At 43.4% G+C, this 13,803-nt stretch overlaps 1 pseudogene; it reads right to left on the bottom strand.

Moving 5' to 3' along the window:
• Positions 1 to 470: 470 nt before the first annotated feature.
• LOC106593724 (amine sulfotransferase-like) lies at positions 471 to 11,677 on the bottom strand (annotated as a pseudogene).
• Between the last annotated feature and the right edge of the window lie 2,126 nt (positions 11,678 to 13,803).

The raw sequence follows: 13,803 nt of genomic DNA, 5'->3' as shown, positions 1-13,803 counted from the left end.
CAGGTCTCCCCACTGGAAGACAGAGGTAGGGGGAGCGGGGTATCTATCAAATAGAGCACCTCTAACTTTGTACAGTACTAATGTAATTAGTAATGCAATTAGTTGTGCAATTTAGTTGTGTGTGTTTCTTGTTTGAAGTTCAATAGTGTAATAATCAGGTTGCTATTCTATTTGTGGTTTTGTGTGATATAGGATTTGTGCAATTTAGTTTTATTTGTGTGTATTTTGTTAGCGATAGGATAATAGTGTAATAATTCAATTCTCTTTTTTATTTGTATTTATATAGTACAATTTGTTTCTATTTGTCTTTGTTCATTCTTTTTAATATTTATGAGTCTTATTTTAGTATTTTTATATTTAATATAGTTTTAAATGTTATAATTATTTATTTGTGTTGTTCCAAATGTCTGAAAAAAAATTAGAGTTAGTGCAGAATGATGCTTTTCTTTTTTTTTGGAGGGGGGGGGGGCTGAAGGGACGCCCAGGGAGCCATACAAGCTAGAACCACCACTGTGTGTGAGCGGATTCTTGCATATGTGTCTGTATCAGCCTTGAAGCTCTGTGATGTCCCAGATGAAGTTGAGAGATAGGTCCTTCATCCTCTCCTGATAGATCTGGTCAAAGCAGTCACTCTGGGCCACCGTCAACGAGTTCTCCCAGTCTCCTATGGTACCTGAGAGACAGAATATATTTTTTTAATTAACCTATTTAACTATACGTTAACTTTATTTAACTAGGCAAGTCAGTTAAGAACAAATTCTTATTTACAATCACGGCCTAGGAACAATGGGTAAACTGCCTTGTTCAGGGGCAGAACAACAGATTTTTACCTTGTCAGCTCAGGGATTCGATCTAGCAACCTTTCGGTTACTGGCCCAATGCGCTAACCTCTAGGCTACCTGCCGATAAAGCTATGCTATAGATAAAGCTATGCTATAGATAAAGCTGTGCTGTAGATAAAGCTGTGCTATAGATAAAGCTGTGCTGTAGATAAAGCTGTGCTGTAGATAAAGCTGTGCTGTAGATAAAGCTGTGCTGTAGATAAAGATGTGCTGTAGATAAAGCTGTGCTGTAGATAAAGCTGTGCTGTAGATAAAGCTGTGCTGTAGATAAAGCTGTGCTGTAGATAAAGCTGTGCTGTAGATAAAGCTGTGCTGTAGATAAAGCTGTGCTGTAGATAAAGCTGTGCTGTAGATAAAGCTGTGCTGTAGATAAAGCTGTGCTATAGATAAAGCTGTGCTATAGATAAAGCTGTGCTGTAGATAAAGCTGTGCTATAGATAAAGCTATGCTATAGATAAAGCTATGCTTGATGTATATAAAGATACATTAAAACTGGAAGGGGGTCTAGGGGGCTCACTTTCTGACTGGAAGTTCTATAAACCTCCTTATTAAATACACCCCCTCTCTTTTCTGCCCCCACCCCCCACGATACCCGTACAAACCTATACTCATGTTTTTCATGTATCAATTTCAACAATAAAGCCTCTAACCATTTCTTATTTTCCTCACCTTTGCGTAGGAACTTCCCCTTGTTCTTGTCTTTGACGTTGTCAGGCAAGAACTCATAGTTGGCCTTGTCATCTTCATATTATTGAAGGTGACTTTCTCCACTATGCTGTCTATATCTCCATCAGACAGGCTCTTCCCGACAAACTCAGCCAGACGCACTACCACCGATCTCAGGGCCTGTTGTTGCAGGACACATGGAAGAAAACCAATATGTCATGGAAATGAACAAAAATATAAACCCACCATTTGTAGTGATGGTCCCATGTTTCATGAGCTGAAATAAAAAAATCCCAGAAATCTTCCATACAAAAAGCTTATTTCTCTCAAATTTTGTGCATACATTTGTTTACATCCCTGTTTGTGAGCATTTATCTTTTGCCAAGATAATCCATCCACCTGACAGGTGTGGCATTTTAAGAAGTTAATTAAACAGCATGATCATTACACAGGTTCACCTTGTGCTGGGGACAATAAAAGGCCACTTTAAAATGTGCAGTTTTGTCACACAGCGCAATGCTATAGATGTCTCAAGCGTTGAGGGAGCCTGCAATTGGCATGGTGACTGCAGGAATGTTCACCAGAGCTGTTTCCAGAGAATTGAATGTTCAATTCTCTACAATAAGCTGCCTCCAATGCCATTTTTGAGAATTTGGCAGCACTTCCAACCGGCCTCACAACTGGGGGGGGGGGGGGGGGGGGTACTAAGGAGTATTTCTGTCTGGGCCTTGCTGCCAAGTGGGTGGGCCTATGCCCTCCAAGGCTGCACCCCTGCCCAGTCATGTGAAATCCATAGATTAGGGCCTAATGAATTTATTTCAATTGACTGATTTCCTTATAATTGACTGATTTCCTGTAACTCAGTAAAATCTTTTAAATTGTTGCATGTTGCGTTTATATTTTGTTCAGTATATTTGTGATGTGAAAAAAATACCTAAAATATTATTTTTATGCCAGTACCCAGAAACTGGCAATTAGCCAAGTGGGTAGGAGCATTGGGCCAGTAACTGAGGTTACTGAAAGGTTGCTGGATCGAATCTCTGAGCCGACAAGGTAAAAATCTGTTGTTCCGGCCCTGGGCAAGGCAGTTAACCCCAACAACAATTGCTCCCTGGCTGCCGTGGATGTCGATTAAGGCAGCCCCCTGTACCTCTCTGATTCAGAGGGGTTGGGTTAAATGTGGAAGACACATTTCAGTTGAATGCATTATATTGTACAACTAATTGTCACAGTTTCTGTGTTATTTGATTGTTGTTTCCTTAGGTTACCGCTGGAGGGCACCTTTACCCGGTTTTCTAGTTTCCAGGTTACCCTGATTATTACTTATTGGGTTCACTGTGTTTAATTACCTTCTCTGTTCACCTGGTTGCCTTGTTATTTAGGTTCCTCAGTTGGCCTGTATCTTTGCTTAGGTCTCATGTGTTATTAGTGTGCTCTTGTGCGGTTGCCTTGTTTCTGTTAAGACTCTAAGTAAAAGTTCCCTTACCTCTGCTTGCTGTGTTTCTCTGCGTCTGGGTTCGAGCTCATACTAGCATTATTGTTACACTAATTAGCTATCCCCCTTTCCCATAAACACTGTAGATGTTATACCAGTCAAGTTTCAAGTTTATTTAAAATCATCCGAATACTCAGAAAACGACATCTGTTGCACGACTTGTTGCAGTAGTAACAGATGCATCATTGATGTAGGCTACTGTATCTTATAACGGGTCAGTGCAGTGGTGTAGGTATTCATGTGGTACATATAGCGTTAATCAGTGTAAATGTCATGTTACCTTGATCATCTCTTCATAGCTGAGGAACATGATGTTGTATTTGTCCTGGTTGTTGTGCCATCCTCTGACATGGTCGAACCAGCAGCCACCAAGCACTGAAGAGATGGGTTCACATAGGACAGCAGACAGTAAGTGTTAGTCAGTGTGTGTTAGTTATTAATTAACTTACGGTTTTTTATGATACTGTGTTACACTGATGAAGCCAATTTGGCCAAAGAAGTGCCATGTGATGGAGGGAGGGTGATTAGTGGCACTCACTCCATCCACAGAAGAACTTGTCCAGCATCTCGTCATAGTGTTCTGGACTGTCCAGATGCTTCATGAACTTAGAGAAGTGGAAGTAGGACCAGGATGTCCTTAGGGTTCGTGGTCACATAGATGACCTATGGAGGAGATAGGGGAGATATAGTAGTTCCTGCAGTTGAATGACCAAAAGCGCCCTCTAGTGGCTTCATTCATATTTTTCATAATTTTATCATTAAAAAACATTAAAAAATAATGACGAAAAACACAGAAAATCCGGTGTTTTTACGTCAAATCATTTTGTTATATTTCAGTCTTCTGTGATGTATATAAAGTGTAGTAGTGTGGATGCAAACTCAAAATGTAATACATTTCAACTCTATATCTGACATGGTACAGGTGTCTTCTTTTTTTAAGCCCATAACCATGTCCGTGAGGTGGATACTTTTGTTTCAAAGTAGATTTGTTTAAAACTACTGTGTGACCCTGATTTAGCCCACTGAAGTAAAAGGTTAGCAGTGTGTATGGAGGAGAAAGGGTGATATAGGATTAACAGTGTGCATGGGGGAGACGGGGTGATATAGGGTTAACAGTGTGTATGGAGGAGACAGGGGTGATACAGGGTTAACAGTGTGTATGGAGGAGACAGGGGTGATATAGGGTTAACAGTGTGCATGGAGGAGACAGGGGTGATATAGGGTTAACAGAGTGTAGTGTGTATGGAAGAGACAGGAGTGAAATAGAGTTAACAATATGTAGTGTGTATGGAGAGACGGGGTGATATAGGGTTAACAGTGTGTATGGAGAGACAGCGGTGATATAGGGTTAACCGTGTGTATGGAGAGACAGCGGTGATATAGGGTTAACAGTGTGTATGGAGAGACAGCGGTGATATAGGCTTAACAGTGTGTATGGAGAGATAAAGGTGATATAGAGTTAACAGTGTGTATGGAGAGACAGAGGTGATATAGGGTTAACCGTGTGTATGGAGAGACAGCGGTGATATAGGGTTAACCGTGTGTATGGCGAGACAGCGGTGATATAGGCTTAACAGTGTGTATGGAGAGATAAAGGTGATATAGGGTTAACAGTGTGTATGGAGAGATAAAGGTGATATAGGGTTAACAGTGTGAATGGAGAGACAGGGGTTATATAGGGTTAACAGTGTGTAGTGTGTATGGAGGAAACAGGAGGATATAGGGTTAACAGTGTGTATGGAGGAAACAGCGGTGATATAAGGTTAGCAGTGTATATGGAGGAGACAGGGGTGATATAGGGTTAACAGTGTGTAGTGTGTATGGAGGAAACAGGAGGATATAGGGTTAACAGTGTGTATGGAGGAAACAGGGGTGATATAAGGTTAGCAGTGTATATGGAGGAGACAGGGGTGATATAGGGTTAACAGTGTGTAGTGTGTATGGAGGAGATAGGAGTGATATAGGGTTAACAGTGTGTAGTGTGGTTAAGAGAGTTTGGTGCATATGTCACTGCAGGTGTTTGTACATTGTAAGTATGTGTATTTCTCTAGCTTTCCCCCTCATTGCTGTGCCTGTCTGACTGAAGGCATAGTACTGTATGTGTAACCATCTATCCCCACTCACTACCATCTAACCCCACTCACTACCATCTAACCCCACTCACTACCATCTAACCACACTCACTATCATCTATCCCCACTCACTACCATCTAACCACACTCACTATCATCTATCCCCACTCACTACCATCTAACCCCACTCACTACCATCTAACCCCACTCACTACCATCTAACCCCACTCACTACCATCTAACCCCACTCACTACCATCTAACCCCACTCACTACCATCTAACCCCACTCACTACCATCTAACCCCACTCACTATCATCTATCCCCACTCACTACCATCTAACCCCACTCACTACCATCTAACCCCACTCACTACCATCTAACCCCACTCACTACCATCTAACCCCACTCACTAACCATCTAACCCCACTCACTACCATCTAACCCCACTCACTACCATCTAACCCCACTCACTACCATCTAACCCCACTCACTACCATCTATCCCCACTCACTACCATCTAACCCCACTCACTACCATCTAACCCCACTCACTACCATCTAACCCCACTCACTATCATCTATCCCCACTCACTACCATCTAACCCCACTCACTACCATCTAACCACACTCACTACCATCTATCCCCACTCACTACCATCTAACCCCACTCACTACCATCTAACCCCACTCACTACCATATAACCCCACTCACTACCATCTATCCCCACTCACTACCATCTAACCCCACTCACTACCATCTAACCCCACTCACTACCATCTAACCACACTCACTATCATCTATCCCCACTCACTACCATCTAACCCCACTCACTACCATCTAACCCCACTCACTACCATATAACCCCACTCACTACCATCTATCCCCACTCACTACCATCTAACCCCACTCACTACCATCTAACCCCACTCACTACCATCTAACCACACTCACTATCATCTATCCCCACTCACTACCATCTAACCCCACTCACTACCATCTAACCCCACTCACTACCATATAACCCCACTCACTACCATCTAACCCCACTCACTACCATCTAACCCCACTCACTACCATCTAACCACACTCACTATCATCTATCCCCACTCACTACCATCTAACCCCACTCACTACCATCTAACCCCACTCACTACCATATAACCCCACTCACTACCATCTAACCCCACTCACTACCATCTAACCCCACTCACTACCATCTAACCCCACTCACTACCATCTAACCACACTCACTACCATCTAACCCCACTCACTACCATCTAACCCCACTCACAACCATCTAACCCCACTCACAACCATCTAACCCCACTCACTACCATCTAACCCCACTCACTACCATCTAACCCCACTCACTACCATCTAACCCCACTCACTACCATCTAACCCCACTCACTACCATCTAACCCCACTCACTACCATCTAACCCCAATCACTACCATCTAACCCCACTCACTACCATCTAACCCCACACACTACCATCTAACCCCACTCCCTACCATCTAACCCCACTCACAACCATCTAACCCCACTCACAACCATCTAACCCCACTCACTACCATCTAACCCCACTCACTACCATCTAACCCCACTCACTACCATCTAACCCACTCACTACCATCTAACCCCACTCACAACCATCTAACCACACTCACTACCATCTAACCCCACTCACTACCATCTAACCCCACTCACTACCATCTAACCCCACTCACTACCATCTAACCCCACTCACAACCATCTAACACCACTCACTACCATCTAACCCCACTCACAACCATCTAACCCCACTCACTACCATCTAACCCCACTCACTACCATCTAACCCCACTCACTACCATCTAACCCCACTCACTACCATCTAACCCCACTCACTACCATCTAACCCCACTCACTACCATCTAACCCCACTCACTACCATCTAACCCCACTCACTACCATCTAACCACACACACTACCATCTAACCCCACTCACTACCATCTAACTCCACTCACTACCATCTAACCCCACTCACTACCATCTAACCCCACTCACTACCATCTAACCCCACTCACTACCATCTAACCCCACTCACTACCATCTAACCCCACTCACTACCATCTAACCCCACTCACTACCATCTAACCCCACTCACTACCATCTAACCCCACTCACAACCATCTAACCCCACTCACTACCATCTAACCCCACTCACTACCATCTAACCCCACTCACTACCATCTAACCACACTCACTACCATCTAACCCCACTCACTACCATCTAACCCCACTCACTACCATCTAACCCCACTCACTACCATCTAACCCCACTCACAACCATCTAACCCCACTCACTACCATCTAACCCCACTCACTACCATCTAACCCCACTCACTACCATCTAACCCCACTCACTACCATCTAACCCCACTCACTACCATCTAACCCCACTCACAACCATCTAACCCCACTCACTACCATCTAACCCCACTCACTACCATCTAACCCCACTCACTACCATCTAACCCCACTCACTACCATCTAACCTCACTCACTCCCATATAACCCCACTCACTACCATTTAAACCAACTCACTGAAGGCATAATGCTGTATGTGTAACCATCTAACCCCACTCACTACCATCTAACCCCACTCACTACCATCTAACCCCACACACTACCATTTAAACCAACTCACTGAAGGCATAATGCTGTATGTGTAACCATCTAACCCCACTCACTACCATATAACACCACTCACTACCATCTAACCCCACTCACTACCATCTAACCCCACTCACTATCATCTAACCACACTCACTACCATCTAACCCCACTCACTACCATCTAACCCCACTCACTACCATCTAACCCCACTCACTACCATCTAACCCCACTCACTACCATCTAACCCCACTCACTACCATCTAACCCCACTCACTACCATCTAACCCCACTCACTACCATCTAACCCCACTCACTACCATCTAAACCAACTCACTGAAGGCATAATGCTGTATGTGTAACCATCTAACCCCACTCACTACCATCTAACCCCACTCACTACCATCTAACCCCACTCACTACCATCTAACCCCACTCACTACCATCTAACCTCACTCACTCCCATCTAACCCCACTCACTACCATTTAAACCAACTCACTGAAGGCATAATGCTGTATGTGTAACCATCTAACCCCACTCACTACCATATAACCCCACTCACTACCATTTAAACCAACTCACTGAAGGCATAATGCTGTATGTGTAACCATCTAACCCCACTCACTACCATCTAACCCCACTCACTACCATCTAACCCCACCACTCCACTGAAGGCCACTCACATGCTGTAACCACACTCACTACCATCTAACCCCACTCACTACCATCTAACCCCACTCACTACCATCTAACCCCACTCACTGACCATGCTAACGCCGCACTCACTACCATCTAACCCCACTCACTACCATTTAAACCAACTCACTGAAGGCATAATGCTGTATGTGTAACCATCTAACCCCACTCACTTTGGCCTTCTTCTTCTGCAGGCCCCTGGGCATAAGATGCTGGTGTAGATGGGAGCAGAAGAGGCGTGGAGAGGGCCTCTCTGTGTAGGTCCTCCCCTTCTCCAGGATCTCCAGCCAGGGCATCCTCACAAAGGTGATCTGGTTAGCCTCCTCTGGGAAATCATCCTCAAACATCAGGGTGATGATACGCTGGGTCCATACTGTACCTGGGAAAGGAGGGGGAGGGAGAGAGAGAGAGCACGAGAGTGAGAGAGAAAGGTGGCAGTGAAGGTGAATGTAGTTTGTCCCCCAAAACATAGAGAGAGGGAGTAAAGAACAGCAGGTCCTGAAGAGCTAACCACACCTCACAGGTTCTGTCAATAAGGCCGCTGTCCAAGGTACCACCCCTTTGTCCAATATTACACTGACCTTACATACATGAGCACAGGTAACACAGATAACTAGTAGATAGGCTATATACTATAGCCATGTACAGTATATTATAGTAGTTAAGATAATGTGGCATATTTATTTAACCTTTATTTAACTAGGCAAGTCAGTTAAGAACATATTATTATTTACAATAACAGCCTAGGAACAGTGGGTTAACTGCCTTGTTCAGGGGCAGAACTACAGATTTTTACCTTGTCAGCTCAGTGATTTGATCTAGCAACCTTCCGGTTACTAGTCCAACACTCTGACCACTAGGCTACCTGCCGCCCAATATACCACGGCTAAGGGCTGTTCTTAGGCACAACGCAATACTTAGCCATGGTATACTGGTCTAATATCCCCTGAGATGCCCTATTGCTATTATAAACTGGTTACCAATGTAATTATGAAAATACATGTTCTGTCATACCCATTCAGGGCTCGAATCACCCAGTTTATAATTAGACTTATAACAGGTTATCAGACTAATAACTAGATAGGTACATGGCTACTCTCAAGATCTATGTGTCCTAAGGGCAAGAACTGTACATTTTAATCACAACAGGTTATAGCACAGATAAATATAGGCCATATATCTCTTAAGAGTAGTCATAGTTCAGACAGGAAACGCCACGTATTTGTTGAACCATTTAGTAGATAAATTACAGGATATGCAGTAAGTTGTCTTGGTGTTAGGCTCTCCTCCTTCGGGTTAGCTCACCGCCAGCGCGCGCATCATGTTAAGATGATAATAAATACAGGCAGTGAGCAAGGAACGCTGTATCAATCCCCCCGCAGGAAGGAAACCCAGAACCTAACAGGTGGTGGCTGGGGTGGTGGCTGGGGTGGTGGGCGGTGCTAGAAAAGGCTATCCAGCACCCAACAGCAGTAGAGGCAGCAGAGCATGAGTGAGTAAAACTGATCAGCTAAGTAGACCGCCATATTAAGGTAGGAAGTGTTTGTAGAATATGACTGATGCAACGTCGCTGATGCACGGCTGAAGCCAATACAAGGGTTCCCTGTATGAACTAGCGCTGCGCTTGATTATACAGTGTTCCTGCTTTTCCCTGTGGCTCAGAGGTAACCTCTTGTTCCTAACTTAAACCTGATGCCATGCTGGAGGAACATATGGGCTTCTGTACTTGCTAAAATACCAAAATAAAAAACAAAAACAGATATGTGTGTCTCGCAGGCTATGTGTTTGTGTGTATGAGTGCGTGCCTGTGTCTGCGTGTTCATGTCTGTGTCCATGTGTGTTGTTGTAACCAATATCATATTGTCAGTCCAAAGGAAATATGGCTGTTTGCAGCATTTTGGCCTCTAGCCAAGACTAACTATTCACAATCCTTCAGAGTGAGAGAGCAGACCTGCTGGTCTAGACACTGGGCAATATAGAGAGTGAGAAGGAGAGGGGTAGAGAGAAGGAGAGATTGAGATGGAGAGAGCGAGATGGAGAGAGCGAGAAGGAGAGAGGAAGAAAGAGAGAGAGAGAGAAAGAGAGAGATAGAGAGGGAGAGAGAAGGAGAGAGGGAGATAGAGAGAGATAGATAGATAGATAGAGAGAGAGAAAGAAAGAAAGAAAGAAAGAAAGAAAGAAAGAAAGAAAGAAAGAAAGAAAGAAAGAAAGAAAGAAAGAAAGAAAGAAAGAAAGAAAGAAAGAAAGAAAGAAAGAAAGAAAGAAAGAAAGAAAGAAAGGAAGAAAGGAAGAAAGGAAGAGAGTAGAAAGGGATATACTGTAAATGTCCATTTTGGTACAGTTTGTTGTCAAAGCAAGGCAAACTTTAACCAATATGCTTGAGATGAAATAGCCTACCACAAATTGTTATATTATTATAATTGTTGTTGTTATATGTATTATGGATCCCCATTAGCTGCTGTCTTGGCAGCAGCTACTCTTCCTGGGGTCCAAACAAGATTAAGACATTTACATCACAATTTAAAAAAAAAATAAAACGACATAATACAACAAACACATTATTACACCACTACTCTACCACTACATATCTACACTGCAACATTTATAATACCACAATATGCAGAGTCTGTTCTGGACTTGGAGGATGTGAAGAGACCCCTGGTGGCATGTCTTGTGGGGAATGCCCGACTCTACCTGGATCATGTTGGAGAGGCTTCCATTAGACAGGTAACTCTCGAACCACTATAAAGCAGAGGACGTAAAGCCATAACACATGTTTGTCAGCAGCCGAGTATGATTGATAATGTCAAAAGCTGCACTGAAGTCAATCAAAACAGCTCCCACAATCTCCTTATTGTCAATTTCTTTCAGCCAATCATCATTTGTGTAAGTGCCGTGTACATTTTCCCTATAAGAATGCTGAAAGTCAGCTGTTAATGTGTTTACTGCGAACGTTGGCTTATTCATGCTTTAATTACAACCTACTCAGTTTGTAATAGATGTTCAAGCACCAGTCATGTTTATCATTCCTCTGTAGCTACTGTCAGTGTGAAAGTAATACTTTTCAATCATTTACTCACCTGATTTGGGGAAAGTGACAAGGAAAACATCACTGTCCTTGATCTCAAAGTGTTCCAAGCTGTCAATATATTCAGTGGTTAATTCCTGCGTCAGCCACGGGAAACACCTGGCCTTTATACGTAAACAACTGCTCACCGAGAAGCTTCTACCCTTGTTGAGCCATTTAACAAACAAAACGGTAACGGAAAATGGGAAATGAGGGGAAAAACAGCTGAAACCAATTGTGGTCAATAGGAAAAGGAGAGTGATGGGAGGTGGCCGAGGACGTTTTCTAAGAATTAGATTCGATTTTATAAGTGAAGTTACGTAAACCGTGTCAAATTTTAGTTTACGGGTTAATGAGAGTCGGCTTCTTCAGTTAACCTTTGTACAGTTGCATTGTCCTGTTGTAACTCTACGGTATTGGCCTCACTTTTATTCATATGGAGTTTGTTTACAAAGATAATACATTCACTGATCGTATGTCTCTTGTAAAACACTTTTTAAATTAAGCTGGTCTGGTCTGCCCTTTTATGTAAGGGGGTTGAATGAAAAAAGAAATAGCAATCTGTTTGCCCAAATAGGCTAGTCATTTTGTAGCTGTTGCTGGCTGAGCAATAGACTACATGTATTATGTCGTTGTGGCTATGACCTTTTGAACTTCCAGTGGACAAGGGAATTCTAAACCTCGAACAGAGTTGGCAAAGCACTGTAAATTATTCAAGTCATTCCACATCTCTCCTCTTTCAATTCACTTCCATCAGGAATGGAGGGATGGAAGGATGGAAGGGAGGGTGATTGTAGATCCATCCATTTATGTGGTTTTAGTCACAACTGGAGGGTTGATTGGTGATTGGCATGTTATTGGTCATTGATCTAAGAACCATGTCATCAAGTGGACGTGTCAAAGACACCCCAGGGGATAGGCTGTCAACAAGCAGGATCGGTCGATTCGATTGGTTTAGGAAATTGACATGCTCACACTAGATAAACATGTGTCTTGTACTGTGTGTGTGTGTGAGTAAGTGAGTGCCTCATTTACAGTAGAATGAATGACTGTATTGAGCCTAAGTGTATCTTGGTTCCCGAGAGTGTCTCGTAAAGCATTCTCTCTCTCTCTCTCTCTCTCTCTCTCTCTCTCTCTCTCTCTCTCTCTCTCTCTCTCTCCTAGCTCTCTCAAACACACAGGCACACACAGATGCACACACTTTCTCTTTCTCGCTCTCTTTTTTTCTAAATTATTGTACTATACTGCCATCTTCTGTAAGATCTCGGAAAGACACAGAATTACAAATGAACGAGTCAATTACCATTAGGCAATTTAACTTGGATTATAATTAAATTCACGTGAACCAAGTGCTGTCGATTCAGATTACTGTAAGAGAAGAGACTTGTTATCAACACCCAGTCACTTATTACTGTGTGTGTGTGTGTGTGTGTGTGTGTGTGTGTGTGTGTGTGTGTGTGTGTGTGTGTGTGTTACTGGCTAGATCACATGTCCATAGACAATACCTTGGTGTTCTTAATGATATATGATGGGTAGCAGTGAAGAGGATGAAAAACAAGCCTTAATATAATTGATTTGCAGTCTGACCGTGGGTGAACTCCTGTACTTAATCATCTGAATGCTCCAGTGTCTGGAATAATGTGAACCTATTTTACCACCAGCTGTCAAGGAGCAGCTACTTTCAACTGAAAATCCACTGGACTCTAACCCAGTCATACAGGTCACCTGTTCAGGTACCCAGTCATACAGGTCACCTGTTCAGGTACCCAGTCATACAGGTCACCTGTTCAGGTACCCAGTCATACAGGTCACCTGTTCAGGTACCCAGTCATACAGGTCACCTGTTCAGGTACACAGTCATATAGGTCACCTGTTCAGGTACCCAGTCATATAGGTCACCTGTTCAGGTACCCAGTCATATAGTTCACCTGTTCAGGTACACAGTCATATAGGTCACCTGTTGAGGTATCCAGTCATACAGGTCACCTGTTCAGGTACCCAGTCATATAGGTCACCTGTTCAGGTATCCAGTCATATAGGTCACCTGTTCAGGTATCCAGTCATATAGGTCACCTGTTCAGGTATCCAGTCATACAGGTCACCTGTTCAGGTATCCAGTCATACAGGTCACCTGTTCAGGTATCCAGTCATATAGGTCACCTGTTCAGGTATCCAGTCATATAGGTCACCTGTTCAGGTACCCAGTCATACAGGTCACCTGTTCAGGTATCCAGTCATATAGGTCACCTGTTCAGGTATCCAGTCATATAGGTCACCTGTTCAGGTATCCAGTCATATAGGTC

This window comes from Salmo salar, chromosome 12, assembly GCF_965601325.2.
Source record: "Salmo salar chromosome 12, fSalSal1, whole genome shotgun sequence".
Lineage (NCBI taxonomy): Eukaryota > Metazoa > Chordata > Actinopteri > Salmoniformes > Salmonidae > Salmo > Salmo salar.
Note: the sequence above shows the minus strand (reverse complement) of the source record. Positions and strands in the feature narration are given on the sequence as shown.